The sequence below is a fragment of the Eurosta solidaginis genome, chromosome 4 (assembly GCF_040869045.1).
Source record: "Eurosta solidaginis isolate ZX-2024a chromosome 4, ASM4086904v1, whole genome shotgun sequence".
Taxonomy (NCBI): domain Eukaryota; kingdom Metazoa; phylum Arthropoda; class Insecta; order Diptera; family Tephritidae; genus Eurosta; species Eurosta solidaginis.
Genome location: NC_090322.1, coordinates 166545471 through 166573395, shown reverse-complemented (window position 1 = coordinate 166573395; position 27925 = coordinate 166545471). Strand labels below are relative to the sequence as shown.

At 37.8% G+C, this 27925-nt stretch overlaps 1 long non-coding RNA gene and 1 other non-coding gene across 2 annotated transcripts in view; one reads left to right on the top strand and one right to left on the bottom strand.

The window, feature by feature from the left end:
• The first annotated feature begins 2246 nt into the window (after positions 1 to 2246).
• The window catches only part of LOC137248308 (uncharacterized), a 305162-nt gene continuing 279483 nt past the window's right edge, over positions 2247 to 27925 (top strand). The window contains exon 1 of the long non-coding RNA XR_010952149.1: positions 2247 to 2350. This is a non-coding gene — a long non-coding RNA (uncharacterized lncRNA). The remainder of the gene's footprint in view (positions 2351 to 27925) is intronic.
• TRNAA-UGC (transfer RNA alanine (anticodon UGC)) lies at positions 4167 to 4238 on the bottom strand. The gene has a single exon. It is a non-coding gene; the product is annotated as a tRNA-Ala (tRNA).

The following is a 27925-nucleotide window of genomic DNA, read 5'->3' as shown; positions in this document are numbered from 1 at the left end:
AAATTGGGAATGGTGGAAGGAGTTCCTTGCATATTGATACATGTTTTTAGCTGGCTTTTTGAGTCGTTATCGTTCGGTGAATATTGGTAGCCTAAATGCGCGTTATAGTTTCGTGTTTCTTGTTTGTTTCTTATTACACCAATATTTTTTTTATAACAATATTGACGAATCAGTTATTTTAACGGACTGGGGTATGCGCTACAGTGTTGACAGTCTAATACGGCAAACTTATTCTGGGACATATGCGGGCGGTGGTAGTGTAATTTTAAAACTGAATTGAATAGAAAGGTACGCCTTCTACTGCACTTGTCATAATCTTTCTAGAATCGTGTGTATCGCAACAGAAATCCTCCGTTGGGCAATTGTCATTTTCACTTGTTGGTCAATTTTATTGTCACTTCATAGTCAAAACCGACAGCAAACGCATTCGACGTTGTATGCCAAGCCGTTTTCATATGGCCAAGTTCCTGGTCAAATTCTGCAATCTGTTGAAGAAATCAAAGACCTAGGGGTGTATTTTGACACTAAATTAAATTTCTCTGCGCATGTAAACTATGTCATAACTCGATCATACGCTATGCTTGCGTTCATACGTCGTAACCGTTCCGCATTCACTAGCCCCTACACTATGAAGTCACTATCCCTGCAAAAATCGTTGGATCATATGGTCCACTGGAGTACTTACCATTATACTCAACTGTAATGCAGCAATGGACCAACTCATGTTTCTACACTAACATACTGTAAGCCGATCATTGCTCGTTTTTAACGATTGTAATCACTACACGATGTTTATTGGACTCTGGGTACTCCATAGATTACTCTGACGTAAGGCGGAGCTGGAGTATATGGTCCAGTCCTAGGATATCGCAATGTTAATTGGACCATATTTTTTGTATGAATTGTGGTTAATTTTGGAGCACTCGGTTGGTCCATAGCGAGTACTCCATATATGCATGCATGGAGTACTCGCGATTTTTGCAGGGATATTGTGCCTTTGTCAGATCGAGGTTGGACTATGCGGCTGTCATTTGGATACCCTACCAAGTTTGCCTCTCTAATCGGCTTGAGCGTGTTCAGAAAGTTTTTTTACGATTTGCTCTTCGATCTTTAAACTTTTCTGAACCAATGCCTTCGTATGAATATCGATGCCTTTTAATTGCACTAAACACGCTTGAAAATAGACGTTCCATTCTATCTTGCTCATTTGTCATTGGCATAATTTCAGGGACCATTGATTGTCCATCACTTCTTGATAAAATTCAGTTAATGTACCATGCAGAAACCTCCGACAGTTTGAACCCTTAAAAATTGGGTTTTCCAGAACTATTTATGGTGTAAATGCTCCTATTTCTAGGGCTTGTGCTGATCTGAATACGATTTTTAACTCCTCAGGTGCTGACTACACTTTTCCTTACGCTGCCTTAATTAACAATTTAAGATCTTATTTTTCTTAGGATTAAGTTAATGTAAAAATTTGCATAATATAGTCTGTAAGATTCTATATATTCAAAGACTCAACTTAAATAAAATAAATAAATAAATTTGACCTTGTGAAAACCCAACTTTAGAATAATTTTAATATAAACTCATTTTATAGCAGCTTTACCGAAAGGGCTCTAAATTTTTTTAAACCATAGAGTTATAATACATAAGCTGAATTTTTCCTCATTTTGTTTTAGTAATTTATTTAAAATTTTGCGGCTGATTTATCTGGTAAAAGCTTTTCGAAATGACTTCTTAGTGTCACAGGTTCTGACGTTTTTTCGATGCGTTCCCGGAATGACGATGCAAGCAACCATTTTGAAACTTTAACCAAATCGCAATACCTTAAATTTATTTTGTATTCTTTAAATATTGTAGGATGTACATATATAGATATTACGATATAAGTCACGTAAATCCAATCTTTTCTGATGCGTTAAAATCAAATCTTTTGGGTTTTAGACGCATTCCGGAAATGATTTTTTAAGAATTTTGATTATAATAAAATTTTAATAACAACTAATTTAACTAAAATTCTAAAATATCTCGCTAATGCCCAGTTATGTTGCTCGGAAAGTGAGACAATATTTTATATTGTTCGTAGTATTATTTAGAATACCGTTTCTTAACCCTAGAAAGGTAATATACGTAAATAGTACGTGTATGTCGCATAAAAAGTCCTCTTACATTTTACCGTTATGCCCTATCGCTGTGAGCGCTGGGCAGTGCTTGCTTTGTTTTAGTGTTACATAAACAAGTGAATAATTAGTCAGTTATCAGTTCGCGGTTTTCTCTAATCGTTGTTACAAAAAACTGTGCACGTAAATTTTACGTAGTCTTACTAATAACTGGTAAAATTTTGAACGTAAGTTTGACCTGGTCTTGCTAATAATGTGTAAATATTTGTGGATGAAATTTAAGTTCCGTGTGAATTTCAGTTGAAATTAAAAGAAAAAATGCAAAACGCAAGTCGTTGTCTTGGGGATACAGAAATAGAAGCTCTTTTGAACAATCTTGACAGCGATGAATGTTTTACTGATGACATAATTGAGAAGGAAGAAGATTTTGATAGTGACGATAGTTTGGATGATCCAGACTATTCTCCCGAGTTCGAGGAAAATACTTTTGAAGAGGAATTAATGAAATTCGCGCAGTCCGCGCAGATTTCGGCCTCTGAAAATATAAGTAAACCTCCCGCAGCAAAAAAAAAAAAAAAAAATTGATCAGCATCAAAAGCACAAGTAAATTTAAACGAGAATAAAGATGTATCCAATACTCATACGCTTTTGGGAAACAATGGTCATGTTTGGAGTAGCAATCCCGTGCATCGTATTTACTCAACTGAGAGCTATGGAGACAAAATAAGGGAAAATCACCATGTAGGAAATTGAACCTAGGGTAACCCTGGAATGTGTTTGTATGACATGTGTATCAAATGGAAGGTATTAAAGAGTATTTTAAGAGGAGTTGGCCATAGTTCTATAGGTGGACGCCTTTTCGAGAAATCGCCATAAAGGTGGACCAGGGGTGACTAGAATTTGTTTGTACGATATGGGTATCAAATGAAAGGTGTTAATGGGTATTTTAAAATGGCATGGTCCTTAGTTCTATAGGTAGACGCCTTTTCGAGATATCGCCATAAAGGTGGACCAGGGGTGACGCAAGAATTTGTTTGTACGATATGGGTATCAAATGAAAGGTGTTAATGGGTATTTTAAAAGGGAGTGGGCCTTAGTTCTATAGGTGGACGCCTTTTCGAGATATCGCCATAAAGGTGGACCAGGGATGACTCTGCAATTTGTTTGTACCATATGGACTATGTATAAAAACTGGGCGCGGCTTCAACCGATCTCGCCCATTTTCACAGTTATCGTCATAGAATCTATGCCCCTACCAAATTTCACAAGGATTAGTAAATTTTTGTTCGACTTATGGCATTAAAAGTATTCTAGACAAATTAAATGAAAAAGGGCGGAGCCACGCCCATTTTGAAATTTTCTTTTATTTTTGCATTTTGTTGCACCATATCATTACTGGAGTTGAATGTTGATACAATTTACTTACATACTGTAAAGATATTAAATTTTGTGTTAAAATTTGACTTTAAAAAAGAAATTTTTTTAAAAGTGGGCGTGGTCGTTCTCCGATTTTGCTAATTTTTATTAAGCATACATATAGTAATAGGAGTAACGTTTCTGCCAAATTTCATCATGATATCTTCAACGAATGCCAAATTACAGCTTGCAAAACTTGTATTACCTTCTTTTAAAAGTGGGCGGTGCCACGCCCGTTGTCCAAAATTTTACTAATTTTCTATTCTGCGTCATAAGTTCAACCCACCTACCAAGTTTCATCGCTTTATCCATCTTTGGCAATGAATTATCGCACTTTTTCGGTTTTTCGAAATTTTCGATATCGAAAAAGTGGGCGTGGTTATAGTCCGATTTCGTTCATTAAGATACCTCAAAATTTACTCAAGTTATCGTGTTTACGGAAGGGCGGACATGGCTAAATAAACTTCTTTTTTCGCCCAGATCATTTTGATATATAGAAGTCTATATCTATCTCGATTAGTTTATGCCGTTACGGATAACCGTTATGCGAACAAAGTTAATATAGTCTGTGAGCTCTGCTCAGCTGAGTATAAAAAAAATGTATAAAAAAAAGTGTGCTTAGCGAGCTGGAGATGCCGGGGATTGAACCCGGGGCCTTTCACATGCAAAGCGAACGCTCTACCACTGAGCTACATCCCCTTCATGTTTGTAGTTGGCTAAGTACGCTGTTGGTGGTTGATAGTTTGGTAACAGCACAGCTTCGTTAATTTAACCTAAATTGTTTTTCAATTTATTTGCTTTTGTTAATTTGTTTGTTTGTTTTTTATATGGAAACTGTTTGTTTTCATGATATACGCCATGTACACATACTACTTGCATATGTATATACATGTAGTACGTAGATAAGGTGGGGTGAAAGTGCAAAATCGCTTATCAGATGACTGTAAGACTCAGTTAGTTATGAGTTCTATAATAACAATCTGAAATAAGTGTTTTTTTTTTGTTTTTTTTTTTATTTAATTACTACAATTTTTGTGTGCGCTTAGGAGTTCGAGAATCATGCCGGGAAAAATGACCAATCTTATATATATATATATTTCTTCTGTATGTTATTGTCACTGAACTCGTCTTTAACGACTAGACCGATTTTGATCGAATTTTGTGTCCGGAAAGTGAACCAGGGGACGACTTTTTGCAAAAACCCTTATTTATGTTGCGGTTCGCTTGAAACTCGCTAAAGAGGAAAGTCTTTGACCAAAATAATAATACTTTTCATACCGGGAAATGGACCAAGTGCCGACCTATTCTAAATAAAACAGTTTATAGTGTGATTTGCTTTAACCTTGGTATGGAAGTACTTCCGTGAATAGCTCATTAGTTGAAAAAATTTTCTTTCCGGGAAGTGCACCAGAGACCGGCCTATGACAAATAAAACATATTTTTGGCGCGATTCGCTCGAAATTTCGTAGAGGGCCATCTTTATGACAAAGATAATATTTGATAAACTTTTCATTCGCGGAAGTAGACCAAGGGTTGACCTCTTCTAAATAAAATTGTGTATGGTGCGATTTGCTTGCAATTTGGTGTAGGGGTACTTCTTTGACTAGCTTATTATTTGAGAATCGTTTCTTTTCGGAAAGTGGACCAGGGAGCGATCTATTCCAAAAAATCTTATTTATTGCGCGACCTATTGTAATAAGTTGTATACTCGTATATTGCACGATTTGTAGGAAATTTAGTACAAACTTTTGTTTCCGGAAAGTGGACGAGGGTTCAACCTTTTGTAGTAATTCGTATTCATGTTGTGATTTGCTTAATATTTGACACAGGGATACCACTTTTTCTAGCTTAATATTTGAAAAACTTCTCCCACCGGGAAGTGAAACAGTGTCCGACCTATATGAAAAATTCCTAATGATGTATGGTGCGATTTGCTTGAAATTTAGTACGGGAGCTCCTATTCGACAATCTACATAACTGGACAATTTTTTTCGGGCATGTGGACCAGGGGCCTACTTATTCCAAAAAATCTTATTTTTGAACCAAATTTGATTGAAATGTATTTTAGGCAGCCTATCAAAAAAGGAAAATAAGGGACCGGAGTGGGGATTGAAAGGGGAAGAAGAGATGGTTAGGGAGAAGAGAAGAAGTGTGAGTGAAAGGAGACTAAAATGAAAAGAATGCGAGAGAAACATGGGAAGGAGAGGAAGGATGTGCAAAGAAGGAGATGAAGAAGAATAGAGGAAGGTTATGGGAGAGGAAAGAAAGTGAGAGTAGAAGAGAGAAAAATCGATAATGCAAAAGGGAGAAGATACGGAGCAGAGACAGGGATCGGCTTACTGGTAGAGTAATAACATCGCAGGAAGAAATATTAGCTAGTAGTAGAACGGATGAATTATCTATATGAATGCCATTTTAAAAATTACGTGAATTTCATATACTCTCGTAAAGGTTTATACAAATCAAGATATTGAAATCGGTGGGCCAAGTGAAGCAGGTATTCGATATTTGGCATAAGCATTCCATGTATGAAGAAATTTAGGTGAGAGAGGGATAGGGAATGGTAGTGGGAGAGGGAGTTGTAGTGGGACTGGAAATGGGAATGGGAATGTGAAACTTAGCCGAAGTAGGAGTGGGTGTGGGAGTGGAATTGGATTGGGAGTGGAGGAGAGATTGGCATTGGCAATGTAGGCAAACCAATTTTCGGGCAGAAGAAAGTCTGCGAGGTACTCTAGTATAATATGAATTATCAGTTGTTCCTTTGGGCAGGGAATATATATTGCAAGCGAAGGATCCGGTCAAGCAGACGGTATTTTGTTAAAATATCTGGATCCCAAGGCAGCGTGTTATCTTGCTCAAATGTCAAGTATATTATGGGAAACTGATTTTATTCCAGACATGAATGTCGGGAAGACTACTGAACCTCAGGAAACCCTATTAACACCTATGAGTTATATTAACCGACGTCTTCCCTCTTGTCCTATTAAAGAACCACCAGCACAGTTAACGCCCAAATAGAGGAGCGATATATGGTATCAACCAACAAGGCCCCCGCCGAAATACCGTTAGTAACGCTCGACTTGAAAAAGTGAGTTAAAGTTTAAGTCAACGTCACCGAGCATCTACGATTTCTATAAAACCGGTAAAAAATACTAGTTACTTGGTAAGAATAAAGCATCCTACAATTTGTTGCTCTTTTTAAACTGTCTAATTGTCTAGAACAGGTAATTTTACCGAAACCGTGTGATTTTCTGGAACTTTTTTGGAACCGGCTAATTTTCTCTTACTGCCTAATTGTTAGTGACCTGTTACACTCTTGGAACCGGCTACTTTTTTTGGAGAAATTTTTTTATAAAACTCACACGTTTTTGAAACGGTTACTTATTGGAACCGTTTACTTTTTGAACTGATAACATTGACTTTTTTGTAAAACTGGTAACTTTGACTCTTTTCAAACTTAACTTTGACATTTGACTGCAATGAATCTCAATTATTCTTAAACAAAACGAAAGCAGAGTTGAATTTTCAACAGCTGTTTGCTAAGTTAAAAATTAACTGGATTATAGCAAACTTTCAGATAGTGGCCGGCTGTCAGTTAAATCGATAATTGTGAGTATTTTGTAGAACGAATTGCGAAAATCTATTGTGAATACACGAAAACCGACAAAATAGCTGACTTTTATTTATACATGACGGTCGATGCTGCATTAGCATGGAGATAACCAGCATTTCGGCAAGGGAGTGGGGAAGATGGTAAAAACGGCCTTAAGGGCATAATAAAACGCGATAAAGTGTCTCTCTGTATTAACACTATTCATTATATAAAATATAAGGATATCTCCACGAATGCTGCTCACTTGGTGCATGCAACAAAATTATTGATTAACACCGTTCAAATCTGTTTTCATAGCAAAATGTACATCGGTTAGCTATCACTGCGTGAAAAAACAAAACAGTTTGTTAAAATATTTCATAGTGAAGTAATCTGCAAAAGCGCCTAGAATTTTTGCTAAGCAACCAAAATAAATTTTTAATATTTTCGCCAAACTGATGGAGAGCGTGCGCGTTATCAGCATCAATTAATTTTCATGCCACAAAATATTGCCATGCCAACAACACTTCATCATGCTTCATCTTAATCATCGTCACTGGTGGCGGACAGCCATCAAAAGCAGCATTACGAATAATATTAAGGCGATGCGCGTTGGTAAATAAAATAACAACAATATAAATGAGAAAACAGAAACAGGAAGATAAAAACGAAGAAGCGAAGGGATTGAAGGTGACGAAAATGGACCGCCCTACATGTGGCTCTCTACTATGCGGCTCCAAACTATGCGCTATAGTGCTTGTCTAAGCCCATAAATCCTTGCGCTTACAGCCAAAGCGACAGCTCGAAATAATGGAAAATGAGAAAAAAATTGGAAGTTTACAGGAGATGGGTTGAAAATGCCTACTTTGCCGCAGCGGCTTCCACTATTGCTGCAGTGGGATGTTCACGTTTTTTTTTTTGCCTGCGTGCCACCCTGTGCCGATACAGTTTTTTCTTTCTTGGGCAGATTTTAAAATTTCTATCATTTTCCGCGTATTTCATTTTTGTTTTTCTTTTATAGTGTTTTGCTGTCACCAATGGCAACATAAATTTTGATGCAGCCTCAAAAACAACAATGCATCAAGCTTGGTTATGTACAGTTTGGTCATATGTACTACTACTGCACGTACATAGAATGCTGGTTAGTACAGGGTGACAACACTTCTTTCTTTTTTTCTTCCTAGTTTTGCTCATTCATACGGGTTACTGAGTACAAAAACTATATCCAGGTTAAATATTCAACTTTGAAAAAGAGTTTTTCGGCCGATATATAAATGACAAAAACTAAATTTTGATGCTTAATACTATATTCAAACAGAAAAATAAATTGAGGCAATTTCGATTTAAATTGAATGGTGTTCACACAACTCAATTTCGCTTACACAAAAGTTATTTGATAGCTGGTTGGCTCATCTCTACAGCAACAACATACCTTTGTCAAAATGTGCGTGTTGATATTAGCCGAATGGAATGCAATGAAAACATAAAACTTTGAAATTTTTGTGTGTTATAAGAAAACGTGTTCAATGTTTTGGTTTAATTTTGAGTTTGCCATCCTCTTTTGACAATACCTACTCCAGTGAAATGAAAAAAATAATATAAGCTGATGACATGAGCCAACCATATAGTTCAGCCAGGCGTAACTGACGTTTATTAAATCTATTCAAGAAACACACTTTACAAGGTTGCATTTGCAGTTTGAAACAATTTATTACGCAATTTATTTTAAATTGGCAATTTATTATTATGATTTATTATATGATAAATTGCGTAATAAATTGCCCAAATTGTATAAATTACCAATTTGGTTTGTGTTTGTACATATACATAGTATAATTCAAAATAAATTACAAAAAGATGTGAATCATATAGGCTGAACTGAAATATAAAAGGACTTGCCAACCGGTAAGGTAAGATATATCTTGCCGGCTAAAGTAACATCACCTTGGGAAAGTCCTGCTAAAAGCATACAAAAATTTACTAATATGAATCAACAATTTGAAATGCTTTGTCTGATAGAATACCCATACCTCGAAACACTGCAATACTTATTGTCGTACACTTAAAGAAATGGTGCTAGTAAAATCAACAAATCGGTTCTGTTGTTCTTGACTTAACGGAGATTCGGTGAAATTGATCGAATTATGGTTAATTCGACCGAGTTCTTTGTCAAACGAACAAATTAGTTTAGTCATTTCAACAGAAGAGAAATTGTCGCTCTTAAGTTAACAAAATTCTGTAAAATTGACAGATTCCTGGTCAATCTAACTGATTTTTTTGTTAACACAACTGATCTCACTGGTTATTTCAACAGCGATCAACAGTAAATACATGAGCAAATTTCAAAGAGAATTTTACGCTCACTGCGCTCTCTACTTTGTACTTATGACGATGGTGCCACTTGTTAAAAAAAAAACACCAAAATAAAAAAACCATCAAATCGAAAACACACACAAAATGGGAAAACAATAAAAAACTAGTTTTTCAGTTATCAATACAAAACGAAAAAACCCTTTTTTGAATTTACTGTGCAAAAAAATATGAAATACCGGGACATCTATTTATCAGGTACAATTTTGCAACTTCTCGTCCAAGCGAAATGCAAAATTGCAAAAGTTTTGTTTGAGCGAACATAATTTTTCCAAAGTTAGTAACATATTGTTCAAGTTTTTACAAATTTTCACTCTCGCGAACGAATTTAATACCATAATAAAAACATCATTTTTTAATGTTGATGTTTCCGACAACATAAAAGTTTGCGTTGTTTTGGAACCGTTTCAACTTAAAGTGTTACGAAAATTAAACTTGCCGAATTACATGTAAAGTTACTCCAGTGTTGAATTATCTTCCTGCGATCTGATTCTTTACTTTTCTATAACTTAGAAGTTCTCTTTTTAAAATGTTACGTCAAACATTTATACTGCAAGTTTTGTTCGAAACAACCAAGTGTGGCAACTACATGCGAGAGAAGGAATTGAGAATTAGCTGAGCTGCAACTGAAAGAATCGAGAATCAGTTTTGTGACTACTATTTTCATTTCTATTTGAAAAGCCAAGTTCAAAACTATAAATTAAATAAATTATAAAATTTAAAATTTGTTGAAAGTATGTTTAATAAAACAAAATAATAAAGTGTATAATGTTTAACGTGTGCCAGCATATTTGATGTAAGCCCAATTGACGTTCGGTTAGCAAGTGCCACCGTGGTGTGATGGTAGCGTGCTCCGGGTGGCACCCGTATTTAAACTAGGGTCGTTCAGCTTTATTTTTCAACTCAGGACCTTTCCCGCCAAGTTTGAATGCAGTTTGAAAGAGAATTGGCTGTTTTATGGAGTCGCTCCTAGACCTGTCAAACTTGTACTCACATAGTTGGCATACCTTACAATCACTTAACAAATACTTTCGAGCACTAACCCTTACTCAAGATCCAGCTTTTAGATTCGTCTTAGAAATATTACTTTAGGACATTCATTAACGCATACAGTACATAGTAGACTTCAACTTTAAAGTAGAATCGAGTTATGTCGAGAGGTTTTTTGCATGTTCCTAAAGGAAGAGGTGTTCTTCATTTATGAATATATATACCATATAGAACTATATCGTATCTATCCCAAAGCTCTTTTCTCATGCTTAAATTATATGTTCCCAAACTGTATCATTTAGATAAGACGCTTGAACTATGTCAATTTGGTTGAACCTTTCGGTGTACAGTAGGGTGTGGTATCTTCGCTTGGCATGATGTCTCTATTGTAGGGACAAAGTAGTTCTCTTTGGTACGAATGAGGGCACAACATCACCGGCGGCATCCCTCAGGCATCTGCCCAAGGCCAACGCCATGAAAAACGACGTATGACAGTGTGCTGCAAATGGACTTCACAGAGGCATACAAATTGTCGCTAAGCAGATGATATTGTCGTCTATGCAGATGACACTGTCGTCCCAGGAGCGGCCGAGAAACTGGATATGCTCCAAGCATTATGTAATGACGCAGCAGAAAGAACAAAGGAATGGCTGACGAATATTGGGCTAGATATGGATAGAAATAAGACAGAAATGGTATTGGTGAGCTCAAAACGGACTGTGGATGAGTTAGTCCTAATCATCGGAGATTATCAAATAAATGAAACGCCTTATAGTGTCCGACAATACGATCCTTGTTTTATCTCGGAAAATCCCAGTAGATCTGCTGTCAAGTAAAATTGTCGACCTATATCACATTGGAATCCAGCGACCATTTGAAGATGCCAAGAAAAATGCAAAGTCACGAGCAATAGTTAAGTGATATGAACATTGGAAGGAATTGAGGAATGGGCGCTGAAGCTTCACGTTAACTCGGAAAATAGTGAACTGGTATGAGCAGAAGCATGTTGAACTGTAGTACTACCTCTCGCAGCTGTTGATAAGCGTAAAATAGAGGAGAATCCTTTTACTCTGTTCATTCTATCCCAAAGAACTGGAAAACGCAATACATGTAATGTTTCTCTGCTTTCGTTTTCTCAGCGAAAGAAAAAGAAACTATACACAAAGTTTTTAAAGAGGAACCTTCACCGAGGAATATAGGACCCCAAACATCCAGGTACATGGATTATTGCACTGCTTTGAGCAAAATGGCGTTTAAATTTATGACGTCATTCTTGCATGCTGAAACTGTGCAACGAGAGCTGCGTGTGCAAAGCAGAAGGCGGGTTGTATGCACGCTTCTCTTATAGGGAAGATGGTACCACTGCGAGACTAATTGAAGTCCTGCAAATGCTGACTGCAGCACCCTACAAGAAAAGCGATGGAAGCGAAAGTACTGGATTTCAATAGGTGGATCTACAGTCGAAATTACACATATTGAAATGGGAAAAAGTTGATTGTCTTTGCAATGACTTGAAATGTGATTATCTGTAGTAAGAAGCTCCAGCAAAAACGCGAAATCAAATAGATGGTATATTAATGAAAAATACATTCCTAGGGCAGCAGCATCGTCGATATAGATCCGTTGATCATGTCATAGTTGATATCACTCATTGCTCAAATCTGACCAATTACTGCATATTGTCCGAAATATTGAATTTCAGCCGCCAAAAAGTCGAATAGGCTCCATACAGATATGCTAAATGGCATTGGATTGAAAATAACTATTATCAGGTTGTATTACTATCCCCACCCAATTATTGCTTGGGAGGGAGTGAGAAGTCTTCATTGAGTTGGAAAGAGTAGTTGCAGGATGGCTTGACCTCCCTTTGTCGGCGTAATTTGCGTCAATTATCGTTAGGAAGATAGTAGTTTCAATTAAGATTAATAAATTTCGAGGCAAGCAGGTCAAGTGGCAAGTGAGTTTACTGTACAAGAAAGGAATTTGATATCCGCTCCGTTATCAACTCTAAATTTTGGTTTCTGATCCAACCCATTTTCGCATTGTGCTAATGTCGGCAGGAAGTAAAATGACGCTGATAATGGCAAAACACTAACACCGTTTTGCCTCTAAAACAAATTTGATAATGTAAAGGAAAAAATATGTAAAGCGAGATTTGCCTTCGAAGATATTTCTTAGGACGAGCTTCATGCTAGTTTTGAATTTTCTTACAATTTCGCGGGACGGAACTTACATGTTTTATTACCGACTCGGAACGGTATCTGGTCTGCCGATTAGTGACGCCGCTTAGAATCAATTTGAATTGAAAAATTTGTTTGTAAAGATTTTCAAGCCGCTTTGCCCGGGACTTGATCCCAGGATCTTAGGTGTGGTAGGCGAACACGCTACCATCACAACACGGTGGCTGTTTTGGTTGTTGTTGCAGAGTGCTTCGCCTCATCCAAAAGGTGAGATCACTCATAAACTGTCATCAGTATCCTCTAACGGTAGTCCGAAGAAGTAGTTTGGTGTCATGTGGGACACGTTACAGTGGGTATGACGGGGTTGATTCTGAATAATAAGTTGATTCTGAATAAGTAAGAGCTTAAGCTATTATACTATACACTACCAAGTTCAGTAGGGTGAAGCTTGTCTCCGTGGGGATGATGCGTTCCTTAGTTTCGAGTTCAAGGTATTGGTCTTAGAGAACGCATTCACCGGGACATTGTTGGCATATCAATACGAGAACTTTTTGTGATGTCTCTGAGGATCTTTTCATGCTCCTTTTTTAATACGGCTGACTGCTTAAGTGCCCGAATTCTTCATAAAGCTTACGAAGATGACTTCTTAAGGTCCTGGGAGGCGGAGCCTCTTCAATATCAGTGTAACTCCATTTGATTTATATATAAACAGATCGTACATTACAGCAGTGCGGGTTCGAATCGCAATCCCGGGAGAAAAGGCTTTGAAGAGATTTACAATGTAATTTTGACAATGGATGACGAAAAATCGCTTCTATATTCATCAAAACACCAAACCTTTACATTGATTTTATGTATCACCACCTTACTGAATCACTTACTGAATATCTACCAGGTACCACTTAGCACCCTGTATGAACAAATTTGATACAAAACTATACATACACACACACTTGATTGTATGTGCTCGGAATAGGACAAGTTTACGCCTCACGTTAGTCCTTGTCAGTTTATCTAAATTTATTTATTTTCGTCAACCGCCGACTCCGCCGTAGCGCTACTCTGCTATGCTCGCATGGACACATTCATCACGTGATGGATTGCAATGGGAGTGACATTTTTATTTCAGTGATGGACGACAACGACGACTATGACACCAACAATATTACAGCGTATAGCCTTTTTCATTGCAATGGCGTTTGGCCAGATCTCTACCATCAAATCGTCTTCCCCAAGGGGGCGATGTCACATAAAAAGAGAAGCACTAAAAAAATACATACACTCATACATTCAAACGCTTGTAGTTGATTAAATCGCGTTGCATCAAAACTAAAATTGCACCAAGTAAAAAAAAAATAAAAACTTTAAAGTGAATAAAAATAAAATAAAATATCCAAAACTATCAAATTTTCGTAGTCAGAACTAGCATTTCAAGACAAAAATATTAAATAAAATCCACAATCGAATGGATATTTTCACATTGGCTTTTTGGTGGCACTGAGCTATGCCAACTCCAATGCGCCTGCCACCCTGCTTTTCTCAAATAAAGAAGCGCGTTCAGACTCTGATAGCAAATGCCACACTCAAATGGACAATTGACGCTTTGGCTGGCATGGCAATTGTCTTTTTGGCTCATGATTGAAGTGCAATAAAATCAGCAAATACAAAAAGACAATTGTTCTATGCTCCCACATTAACGTTGATTTTGTTATTTTCTTTTTTATCGCCACCCCTCCCCTCTCCCCCTCCTTTGATTTGTGTTTTTATTTCGCTTCACTTGATTGCAGTGCATGATAAAGGAAAAATAGCAAAATGCTGCATTAACTCGTTGCCCAAAGTTGAATATACAGAGAAACCCCTCTTCACGGACATCTCTATAAGGCGGGCACATTCTTGGCCGGGATAAAAAAATCTACCGGGCGAGCACTAACGTCTTATCAGTGGACGTTGAGACCTGTTTTTTTAGCAAGTCAATCAAAAACCTCTCTAGATCGGACGGGTATTCATTGTAAGCGGAAAAAACAAACGATGTTGGCCGAGCTCTCTTCCTTTCTCTTTCAATCATGCAACATGCGCCTTTTATTTTTTCTTACAAACTGGCAGGATGGCACCTACATGTTTTACGCCGAGTCCGAATGGCATCTGCATGGCAGATGAGTCTTCACTGAGAAGCTTTTCATGGCAGAAGTACACTCGGAGTGTGTGACAAATCACTGCCGAGAGCGATCCCGCTATAAACAATTTTTTTCTACTTGAAAAAACTTGTTGAATTGAAGCCAGGACCATCGGTGTGGTAGAGAGAGCACTCTACCGCCACACCACGGCGGACGCATATGTGTTTGCCAAATGACAAAATGGGGGCGGGCTCCCATAATAAAACCAATTTCGCATTAGATAAATATGAACTCAAGTATAAGAAGTGTCATAATCTGTCACTACTCGGTATCGCTTTCATGAAAGCGAAAAGCAATGGTTACAGATTGCCTGAAGCTAAGTTAGGCTGAACTGGTCGGTTCTTAAGGAGTTCACATAAATTGAATGAGGCCATAGAGTAACCATAAGCTTATTTGACGACCAAACTGGAAAACCCTCTCAAGAACCCTAACTTTATTTATGAAATAGGTACGTCTTTTTGGAAAATACTGGCAATTATCTAGGGCCCACCCACTAGCAGCTTGTATACCTGAAAATTTGATTTGACGTGGTCTTCGACACCTTCCAGCCCTGCGCTTGGTTTCACGACTTTCCTACTTGGCTGATTATGTGCAGCTACTGTTTCCTTTCCCAGTTCATCCGCCTTTTTGATACCATCTTTGCCCATATTACCGCCGCCCTATAATGATTGTAAGCTTCTCCATGTTCCCATTCATCCAAGTGCTTATTTGTATCCCAACACGCTTATAATTGTTGTGCTATGCGAGATTATCGCCCCAATGACCGCCTGATTGTCAATACAAAAGTTTACGAGACTGTAGTTTGCGCAGTTTCTTCCAGTATCTCTGTCAGTTTGTACGATCTTGTTATTACCGGATCGACGCAGTATACCCAGGGCCGATTTAACCCTCAACGGGGCCCTAGGCAACCATCAATTTGGGCGCCCTTTTTTCACGTTCTTTCCCTTCTTTTTTCGATTAAAAAATACAAACTTATATCTTTCATAAAAATTTTATTTTCACATTGTAATAATATCAAAATTACTATCTACATTTTAAACATGTCATTTTCTACATTTGTTTTCGGCAAATTCATCAATTATATCATCAATATCGATTTTGTTCAATAAATCTGACTCAATGCAAAGTATACCTAACATCTCGAGTCGCTCTTGATTCTTTTTAATTGATTCTTTTTAATTGCGAGAAGGGTCGTTCGGCAGAGCAATTTGTGATCACTAATGTTAAAAAATCCGAAGAGCCATTTCTGTGTTAGGAAGTACATCGGCTTTTCCATTAGAATTACGGATTTTCCATTAGAATCTTATACAAATGACTATGAGTTTTTTGTGCATCAGTGTATCTGGAGTTCACGTAACTTTGGAATTGTTTCATTTCAATGAACATTTCTTCCAAATCTCTAGAATAAAAACGAACTAAGTTATTTATAGCTTCGTGGAGGCCTCCATCGCTTAGAGAAAAGTTGATGAGAAATGCAAATCTCTCTGAAACTTCCATAAACACTTTCGCACGCCGTTTTACTTCACTGTGAAGATTGTCGATGTTTTTTTGTCCTAAAATCATCGCGAGGGGAAAAGTCTACTTCTGGAGCATTTCCGTCATTAGTTTGGTTTTTTCTACGACGAGTACGTTTAACGATTTCTGTATAACCTACACCAGGTAATAATTTTTTGGTTTTTTTCCCCAATTGAGACCAACGTTTCGCCTAATGAATACCCATATCATATTGATTCATGTTATTCAATCAGAGCTCCATTTATATTTTCAGAAGATGTATTACCTTATTTAAAAACTTTAAAAGTATCATATACATACGGCCCTGACAGGATCCCGATACACTTTCTTAAAAAAATGTGCTGCAAACATCTATCAGCCGCTAACAGATTTATTTAATTTATCTTTAATTTATGGCGTTTTCCCAATGTGGAAGGAATCTTTTATTATCCCGCTTCATAAAAATGGAAGCAGGTCTTCAATAGAAAACTACCGGGGCATAGAAAAGTTATCCGCTATCCCAAAGTTATTTGAGGCTATTGTTACCCACCACCTAACATTCTCTATTTCCCACATAATTGCAAGCTCGCAACATGGGTTCTGTAAGGGCAAATCACCTATCACCAATTTACTAGAATCTACCACCCACGTTTCTAATGGATTTAGAAAAGGCCTTCACACTGATGTAATTTACACCGATTTTAGTAAAGCTTTCGACAAGGTATCACACCCATTACTTATTCCTAAGCTCGGCCAACTCGGTTTTCAACCCCGTCTTATATGTTGGATTTCTTCGTATCTTGGCAATCGTACGCAAAAAGTAATCTTTAAAAATACACTTTCTGGGGTCATCAATGTTTCTACTGGTGTTCCTCAGGGCAGCCATCTTGGTCCGATTCTGTTCTTATTGTTCATAAACGATATATTTAATACAATTAAATACTCAAAAATCTTAATGTACGCAGACGATGTAAAACTTTTCAAATCATGTGCCTCGGTTGAGGAACATTCCTTGCTTCAAATGGAATTAAATCACTTGGTTACCTCGTGTAATGTAAATTATATACCGCTCAATCTCAAAAAATGTAAATTCATGTATTTTTCTTGGAGAATTTTGCCACCAGCTTCATATACAATTAACAACTATAGTCTAGAAACTGTAAAAAATTTTTTTGACTTGGGAGTCATGATGGATTCCAAACTTAGTTTCAATATTCATATTAATGCTACAGTAAATAAAGGCAAAGGTGTTTTTGCATTTGTTAAACGGTGGTCAAAAGAATTTAACGACCCTTACATAACTAAAGCACTTTTTACAACATTAGTTAGGCCAATATTAGAATACGGCTCAATAATTTGGAATCCGCGTTATCAAGTCCATGCAGACTGTCTCAAATCAAGACAAAACCAATTTTTACTATTTGCCTTAAGAAATTTTTAATGGAACTCTTTAACTAATCTTCCACCTTATACTAATCGATTAAAGCTTATCAATCTTCCAACTCTTGCTAGTCGAAGGGAAATGCTTGGTGTAATATTTATGACAAAACCTTTAAATGGATCAATTTCGAGCCTATTCCTTCTGAATGAAGTGAACTTTTGCGTTCCCTCTCGGACATCGAGGCACTTCAAACCTCTTCTGCTGAAACAATGTAGAACGAATTTCGAACAAAATGAACCTTTTCGGCGTTTATGCCAAGATTATAACTCTCACTCAAACACATTTGATAGCTCGGACTTTTAATAATTTATGTATAACACGTTTGCTTTTGTTCTCTTTACGTATTACGTTTGGTTGATGAAATCTCTCTGTAGCTGAGCAGCCTCAGATCGCGGCGCATGACAAACCGCTGCCCATCAAAGACTCGGCAAAAACAAAAAATGTTATTAAAAGTTATTATATATATATAAATCGATCGCGTGAACAGGATTAGCCTGGTTTCATTGGGCCACTTGAAGGCAGGCCCAGCCACAACGTCCATTAAAAAAAAAAATCATTGAACTTTTCACGGAATGAAACTAAACTCTCTTCTACCGATCCGTACAAAAATCACACGTTTGCAAATCTGCTTTTTCACTTTGCAATATTTTACTTACGGTACGCATAGCAATCAAAATAGCGTTCCATAAAATTAACATGAAACCAAATTCGAAATTCTGCATTTTATTCGCGATCGCCTCATAACGAGTATCAGTATTTTGTGATTCATTATCAGCAATTATTTCTAGAGCCTCTAATATGATATCAAATGAATCGTAAACTGCATTCGTCGCATTCGAATGTACTCCCCAGCATGTAGTTGATAATGCCTTCAAAGTTTTCTGATTGCTAATTTTATTTTTTAATATGCCCCAACGATAGGAGGAAGCGGAAAAAAATTATATACTGTTTGCATAATGGTGAAAAAATCTACTGCATAAAAACAGCACTTCACAGCATGCTCTCCAACCAAATTAAGGGAGAAACTTTATAGTTTGATTCGCTAGACTTTCACCAGTATGACCTTCCAACTGAAGAAAAATTATAAACCTTTTTGATTATTCAGTATACTCTCCTTTAACTTCGATACACTTCTTTGCACGCTCATACAATTTGTCAAATGAGTCGGAAATGTCATTTTTAGGAACCTTGTCTAGTCTGTCGGTCGTCGCCTTTTGAATGCGTTCAATTGAGTTTTATTTAATTGAGTAACATGTTTTTTCAGTTCTGATTATATTTTTCTTTCACTCTTTAGAATTTTATGTTTGTAAGAAAATTTTAGAAGTGTTTTTAATTTTTCGGGGGACCCGTAAAATCGGTGGCCCCAGGCAATTGCCTATTCAGTCTACTTGTTAATCCGGCCCTGAGTATAGCATAGACCATCCGGGTTTCATGAGTTTGGTTCCATTTTCGTACTAAGTATCTTTCGACATTTCTAATATAATACTAATTTTGAAAAATTTAAAATATCTACCTACTCTGTTGAATGGACAGCTGTCTTGGGTCACCAAAAGTTGCCTGACAGTGAGTGTCCACCCAAATAAGGTTTCACTGTATATATATTTATCACATCTAACACATTATACACATACTTATGTTTATATGTATATATCATTTACCACAAAAAGGACATTCATTGCATTCTACCTTTTTTCTTTGGCAGTTGACGAATTTTTAATTGAACACGATGTCAAAATTGTGAAACATGGCTTATATTCTAATCGAAATAAATTGTTGTAAAAAACAAAACCGAATGATCCAAAAAGACATTGTCAATCATGTAACTGTCACGTTTGATTGCGACATTTTGTGTTGTAACTGGACTTTACAATTTTGGTTAATGATAGGGCATGAATTACGCTTTGCTACTAATTTCGATAAATGGTTAGAAACATGTTAAAGATAAGTTAATTAGAAGGAGCTGCGCTTAACTAAATGATAAGACCATCAAAAAAATCTCACTGAACTTAAGCGCGATATCCACATCATGAGAAAAAGCTCAAGAAAAATGTCGTATATATTGTAACGAATTTTGGGAAATTCCGCTTATTTGCAACCTTCTACTAACGATCGTATCGCTAAACTGTTGAATAAACAACTCCAATATTCAGTAATGCAAAATGGCCTTTATTAAAGTACTTCACAATAAAACTTTACTTTTCGACAGATAGCGTGCTTAAATCAAACTAAACTATGATTGCTCAGATTGCGCTCTTTTATACTCTTCGATTTCCTCGTTCCATACATCAAGGCGTTTCCAGAATTTACTTAGTTACCAGCTATAAAATTATAACTACAGATGCACGTGTATAGCTTCTCATATGCGCGTGTATATGTGAGTGATACTTGCACAAATAATTGCCTGCTTTTGGGAGTATCTCAGATATATGCATGTGTTTGTGCGTTGCTCTCCGCTGCTTGTATGGACATATATGTAGACATAATGATTAATTTGGTTATGTGTATACAAGTCACTGCTCAGCATCGGCTTAGAGATGATAGGATCCCTTAGTGTTGCTAGTATTCATCACAATATTTATTGAGTGAAAAATAGTAGCAGCCAAGTTATTTAGACATTTCCTTAATCTTTTTGTTCTCTATGAAGCGGCGTCACTTCAAATTTTTCATTTCTTGCGATGTGGATACTGAGCTTTAGCAATAAAAAATCTATCTCAGCGTATTGGGTAAAGCTTTTGACTCTTGAGAGTGTAGAAAATTGCCGGCCAAAGAATATGTTTATTAAATTTTTTGCGTTGCTATTCGGTGGGGTGATATAAGTTCAAGGGTTGTTGTTGTTGTAGCGATATGCACACTGCCCTATTGCTATCGATGTTGGTGGTCTTTTGCCGGAATAGACTCAGTACGTTCCGGTAACAAGCACCATTCAGGTACTAACCCGACTATCTCGGGAACGATTTATTATGACCACCTTGAACCTTTGAGGCCATACCGCCCCCACCCCTAGTTCCATGTGGCCAATTGGGCTTATGGCCACTTTAAATGGACATAAGGTCAATTAGCTTTTTAACTTCTAAAATTTGGCTTAGTTTAGTTTAGCGAATTTCCGTTTGACTTTACTATTATCGAGCTAATGACCATTTCGTTGAAAAATCCATAACAATATTTTTAGTGAGTGGAGAATAGCAAAAAAATTGAAAAGCCTTTGCGGGATATATTAAAAGTTAAGTTGAAATAGTTTTTTATTCGATTCTTTATTGGAGTGCAATCAGAATATAAGCAAAAAAAGGAGCCGCAGGGGAAAATTTTTAATATAAAATCTCACGATTTTCATACGCTGATAGCTTCAATTGATGTTATGGCCGTTGACCTTATGTCAGCTCCTCTTCATTTTTTTCGCTATTTTGATATCTGCGCCAATACGGCATACGGCTTCCTTTGTTGCGGGGAATCAGCTTAACTTATAAAGAATGTTTAGTGGATGTTGAGAGAGAACTTCGCTTCTAATCTGGGTGGAATATTTGGGCCTCACTACTTTAACGCTGATTTATTTCTCCACGGTTTAAAATGTATACCTCTCAAGAGTGACATGGCTGCCAAAGCTACGAATGCACTGACGTCATATTCAAAAACGGCAAGTCTTTCTTGAACGGGTAAATGTTGCGAAGACTGTGGTATAGAGGTGGTAAGGTGGCATGTCAAACCTAAGGCCCTAGATTCAAGTCCCGTGATATGTTCAATTAAAGGATAGCCCCAAGGAACGTGTTTGGCTGGACTACGTTTTTAGTTTTCTGTAAATAGTAACGTGCTTTTCAGTGTCAACTCTCATGTGCCTAGCAGAAGACGTTCTGAGTCGGCAAAAAGTATGCTAGCCCCGTCAATTTTGGGGCAAAAATTAAATAGGGATAGAAAGAAACGAAAACGCCAATCAGTAGTTAAAGCATGATGCAGTACTCGATTAATCTACGGTAGACGTCTCAATCGGCTTGAGAAAAATTAAAAGGTGGCAGGAGTTGCATATAATCAATCAAGCGGAAAAGGCGTATTCAGAACATGCTGCTCACATCTTTGAAGAGAGAAGACTTTGGGACGCACTAGCTAGACACTGCCTTCTGGCATCACAGTCTTATAAAATAGGCCTCTTCAGTAGCAGCAGATGTCGGAAGTGCGGGTTGCAGGAAGAAATGTTTGATCACGATTTATGTTTGCGTCCTGCACTCAAAAGATCAAGACGAGTCAGCTAAGCTATGTCCTACAAAACTTTGAGTATTTGCCAAGAGGTCGGAGTGATATATTGACATAATTCCTAATACAAAATTGGGGTGTTCTTATTGGTCGACAAAAAAATCTACGGACTTTATGGACTACGGGGGTCTTCATTGATCGGCCAATTGAACCTAACCCTAACTAACGATAGCCGAAAAAACCTAATTTCGAACAAAATTTAGCCTCCATGTGCTTCGATATTACTGCCTATGTCTTACTTATTTAATTGGCGCTTAACCGTATAAATGGCTATGGCACCAGTCGCTTCTTTGGTGTGTTAGCTGGTGCCAATTGGTAACACCTTGGTCTTCCAGTAGATCGTGGTCCGCCCTCTTTCCATGCTCCCATAGACGCGTTCCGATAAGATTACCTTTTTGGTCGGAACGTCATCTTTCACTCGCATAACATGACCTAGCCGGCATAGCCGGTGTATCTTAATTCGACGGCCTATGTTGGTGTCTGCGTAAAGCTCCCACAACTCATCATGAAATCTTCGTCGCCAACGCATAGAGGTCCGCAAATCCTTCGCAGAAGATTTCCCTCGGAAATTCCCAGAGCCGCCTTATCTGATATTGTACCAGTACGATAAGTGAGAGAGCATAATCTTCGTTTGCCGAGAGAGGATTTCACTTTTCAATTGTCTACTCAATCCAAAGTATATCATTTTTTCCCAAGAGAGATTCCTCGCTGGATTTATAGATTGACGTTGTATAATAAATGAAGACTTTATTATGGCTGTCAATAGTGACGGGGTTGCCAAGTGCGCAAATGCGCTGACCCTTTGCTTGATGACAACAGATACTTCCGCTTTTTTCCGGTTTGGAGTAAGAAGAACTTACGGAATGGATTTTCATGCCGATGGAATCAATGTCGTCAGCATACGCCAGTACCTGCACGCTTTTATACAACATTATTCCATAACGGCTAAGTTTTGTAGCCTGTATAATTTTCTCCATAGTCAAAAAAGAAACGAAACGCACTATAGGGAGGTAACCCTGTATAAAATCTCATTTAGTTTTGAACATCTCTCTCCAACTTCCAATTATGACTGTGTTGATGGCGTTGCTCATCGTCGTCATTTTGCGCAGCCTTATAAGCGTTGCCTGGAAACCAAATTCAGACACAACGGAACATAGACAGCTCTTTTTTGTACTGTCGAAGGCTGAATTAAAATCGCAAATCGACAAAGGTGATGTGTGTCAGCTCATCTTTCGCGGTTTTTTTTATATTTGGCACATAGTGAAAATCTTGTCTGTGGTAGATTCAAGTCTTATTTTCAATAATACCCTTGACAGGACCTCTTATACGATACTAAGCTGGTTCCGGGATAGTTGGTGCAGTTTTCAGGATCCCCCTTCTTGTGCACTGGACAAAGGACACTTAGATTCCAAACCACGGGCATGCACTAGTTTGATCATATTTTTGAAAGAAGCTGATGCAAGGGATTATCAACGTCCGGCGGCTGTATTTGAATAGCCCCACAGGCAATCCATTAGCGCCCGCGGCCTTGTCGCGTGGGAAACATCTATATCATCTTCATCGATTGCGGTCTCGGGTTTGTCACCTTCCCTGGCATTTCATCGCTAGTTTCAAGTGATTGACGAATAAAAAACAAGTAAGGAAGGCTAAGTTCGGCTGTAACCGAATATTTCATACTCAGTTAAGAGCTCCAAAGCTCTTTTGCTGAAATTGTCTTTTTCATAGATACATACAAATGGTAATTGTTTTTGTTTTATCGGCCTATTGATAAAGGAATCAAGGTTTGAAACGAGCTCAAGGCCAGATCAATAATTTTTTGTAATGAATATTGTTTTTTTAATTTTTCTATAATTGAAAAATTGTATTTTGTTTTTGGAATATAAGTAGAAAAAAATTATTTTTCAGACAACCTGCCATAGCTGCGCAGATAGATCCATTTCGAAGGGTGCTAAGCCTTCATCATTAGTACGCTTTAGGCACGCTGCGCTGCGTACTGATGATGAAGGCTCAGTACCCTTCGAAATGGAGCTATCTGTCCTAATTTTCTATTCTCCGTCATAAGGACAACCCATCTACCAAGTTTCATCGCTTTATCCGTCTTTTGTAATGTATTATCGCACTTTTTCAGTTTTTCGAAATTTTCGATATCGATAAATTGGGCGTGGTTATAGTCTGACTTCGTTCATTTTAAACAGCGGTCTGAGATGAGTGCCAAGGAACTTACCAACCAAATTTCGTTAAGATACTTCAAAATTTACTCAACTTATCGTGTTCACGGACAGACGGACATGGCTAAATGAATTTCTTTTTTCGCCCAGATTATTTTGGTATATAGAAGTCTATATCTATATCGATTAGTTTATGCCGTTACGGGGTACCGTTATGCGAACAAAATTGATATACTCTGTGAGCTCTGCCCAGTTGAGTATAAAAACAAGTAAGGAAGGCTAAGTTCGGGTGTAACCGAACATTACATACTCAGTTGAGAGCTGTGGAGACAAAGTAAGGGAAATCACCATGTTGTAAAAGGAACCTAGGGTAACCCTGGACTGTCTTTGTACGATATGGGTATCAAATTAAAGGTATTAAAGAGGGTTTTAAAAGGGAGTGGCCCTTAGTTGTATATGTGAAGGCGTTTTCGCGATATCTACCAAAATGTGGACCAGGGTGATCCAGAACATCATCTGTCGGGCACCGCTAGTTTATTTATATATGTAATACCACGTACAGTATTCCTTCCAAGATTCCAAGGGCTTTTGATTTCGCCCTGCAAAACTTTTTCATTTTCTTCTACTTAATATGGTAGGTGTCACAGCCATTTTACCAAGTTGTTTTCTAAAGTTATATTTTGCGTCAATAGACCAATACAATTACCATGTTTCATCCATTTTTTCGTATTTGGTATATAATTATGGCATTTTTTTCATTTTCGTAATTTTCGATATCGAAAAAGTGGGCGTGGTCATAGTCGGATTTCGGCCATTTTTTACACCAATTCAAAGTGAGTTCAGATAAGTACGTGAACTGAGTTTAGTAAAGATATATCGATCTTTGCTCAAGTTATCGTGTTAACGGCCGAGCGGAAGGACAGACGGTCGACTGTGTATAAAAACTGGGCGTGGCTTCAACCGATTTCGCCCTTTTTCACAGAAAACAGTTATCGCCCTAGAAGCTAAGTCTCTACCAAATTTCACAAGGATTGGTTAATTTTTGTTCGACTTATGGCATTACAAGCATCCTAGACAAATTAAATGAAAAAGGGCGGAGCCACGCCCATTTTGAAATTTTCTTTTATTTTTGTATTTTGTTGCACCATATCATTACTGGAGTTGAATGTTGGCATAATTTACTTATATGCTGTAAAGATATTAACTTTTCTTTTAAAATTTGAATTTAAAAATAAATTTTTTTAAAAAGTTGGCGTGGTCGTTCTCCGATTTTGCTAATTTATATTAAGCAGACATAAAGTAATAAGAGTAACGTTCCTGCCAAATTTCATCATGATATCTTCAACGACTGCCAAATTACAGCTTGCAAAACTTCTAAATTACCTTCATTTAAAAGTGGGCGGTGCCACGCCCATTGTCCAAAATTTTACTAGTTTTCTATTCTGCGTCATAAGCTCAACTCACCTACCAAGTTTCATCGCTTAATGCGTATTTGGTAATGAATTATCGCACTTTTTCGATTTTTCGAAATTTTCGATATCGAAAAAGTGAGCGTGGTTATTGTCCGATATCGTTCATTTTAAATAGCGATCTGAGATGAGTGCCCAGGAACCTACGTACCAAATTTCATCAAGATACCTCAAAATTTACTCAAGTTATTGTGTTAACGGACAGACGGACGGACGGACGGACATAGCTCAATCGAATTTTTTTTCGATACTGATGATTTTGATATATGGAAGTCTATATCTTTCTCGATTCCTTTATACCTGTACAACCAACCGTTATGCAATCAAAGTTAATATACTCTGTGAGCTCTGCTCAACTGAGTATAATTAATTATAACAAGTAAGGAAGGCTAAGTTCGGGTGTAACCGAACATAACATACTCAGTTGAGAGCTATGGAGACAAAATAAGGAAAATCAATCTGGGGTAACCCTGGAATGTGGTTGTATAACATGTGTATCAAATGAAAGGTATTAATGAGTATTTTAAGAGAGAGTAGGCCATAGTTCTATGGATGAACGCCATTTAGGGATATCGCCATAAAGGTAGACCAGGGCTGACTCTAGAATTTGTTTGTACGATATGGGTATCAAATGAAAGGTGTTACTGAGCATTTTAAGAGGGAGTGGGCCTTAGGTCTATCGGTGGACGCCTTTTCGAGATGTCCCCATTAAGGTGGACCAGGGGTGATTCTATAATGTGTTTGTACGATATGGGTATCAAATGAAAGCTGTTAATGAGTATTTTGAAAAGGAGTGATCCTTAGTTCCATAGGGGGTGTTCCACCAGGGGTGTCTGTACGATATGTGCATCAAACGAAAGGTGTTACTGAGCATTTTAAGAGGGAGTGGGCATTAGGTCTATAGGTGGACGCCCTTTCGAGATATCTCCATTAGGGTGGGCCAGGGGTGACTCTAGAATGTTTGTACGATATGGGTATCAAACGAAAGGTGTTACTGAGCATTTTAAGAGGGAGTGGGCATTAGGTCTATAGGTGGACGCCTTTTCGAGATATCGCCATTAGGGTGGGCCAGGGATGACTCTAGAATGTGTTTGTACGATATGGGTATCAAATGAAAGGTGGTAATGAGTATTTTAAAAGGGAGTAATCCTTAGTTCTATAGGTGGACGCCTTTTCGAGATATCGCCATAAAGCTGGACCAAGGGTGACTCTAGAATGTTTGTACGGTATGGGTATCAAACGAAAGGTGTTACTGAGCATTTTAAGAGGGAGTGGGCATTAGGTCTATAGGTGGACGCCTTTTCGAGATATCGCCATTAGGGTGGGCCAGGGTGACTCTAGAATGTGTTTGTACGATATGGGTATCAAATGAAAGGTGGTAATGAGTATTTTAAAAGGGAGTAATCCTTAGTTCTATAGGTGGACGCCTTTTCGAGATATCGCCATTAGGGTGGGCCAGGTGTGACTCTAGAATGTTTGTACGATATGGGTATCAAACGAAAGGTGTTACTGAGCATTTTAAGAGGGAGTGGGCATTAGGTCTATAGGTGGACGCCTTTTCGAGATATCGCCATTAGGGTGGGACAGGGGTGACTCTAGAATGTTTGTACGATATGGGTATCAAACGAAAGGTGTTACTGAGCATTTTAAGAGGGAGTGGACATTAGGTCTATAGGTGGACGCCTTTTCGAGATATCGCCATTAGGGTGGGCCAGGTGTGACTCTAGAATGTTTGTACGATATGGGTATCAAACGAAAGGTGTTACTGAGCATTTTAAGAGGGAGTGGACATTAGGTCTATAGGTGGACGCCTTTTCGAGATATCGCCATTAGGGTGGGCCAGGGGTGACTCTAGAATGTTTGTACGATATGGGTATCAAACGAAAGGTGTTACTGAGCATTTTAAGAGGGAGTGGACATTAGGTCTATAGGTGGACGCCTTTTCGAGATATCGCCATTAGGGTGGGCCAGGGTGACTCTAGAATGTGTTTGTACGATATGGGTATCAAATGAAAGGTGGTAATGAGTATTTTAAAAGGGAGTAATCCTTAGTTCTATAGGTGGACGCCTTTTCGAAATATCGCCATTAGGGTGGGCCAGGTGTGACTCTAGAATGTTTGTACGATATGGGTATCAAACGAAAGCTGTTACTGAGCATTTTAAGAGGGAGTGGGCATTAGGTCTATAGGTGGACGCCTTTTCGAGATATCGCCATTAGGGTGGGCCAGGGGTGACTCTAGAATGTTTGTACGATATGGGTATCAAA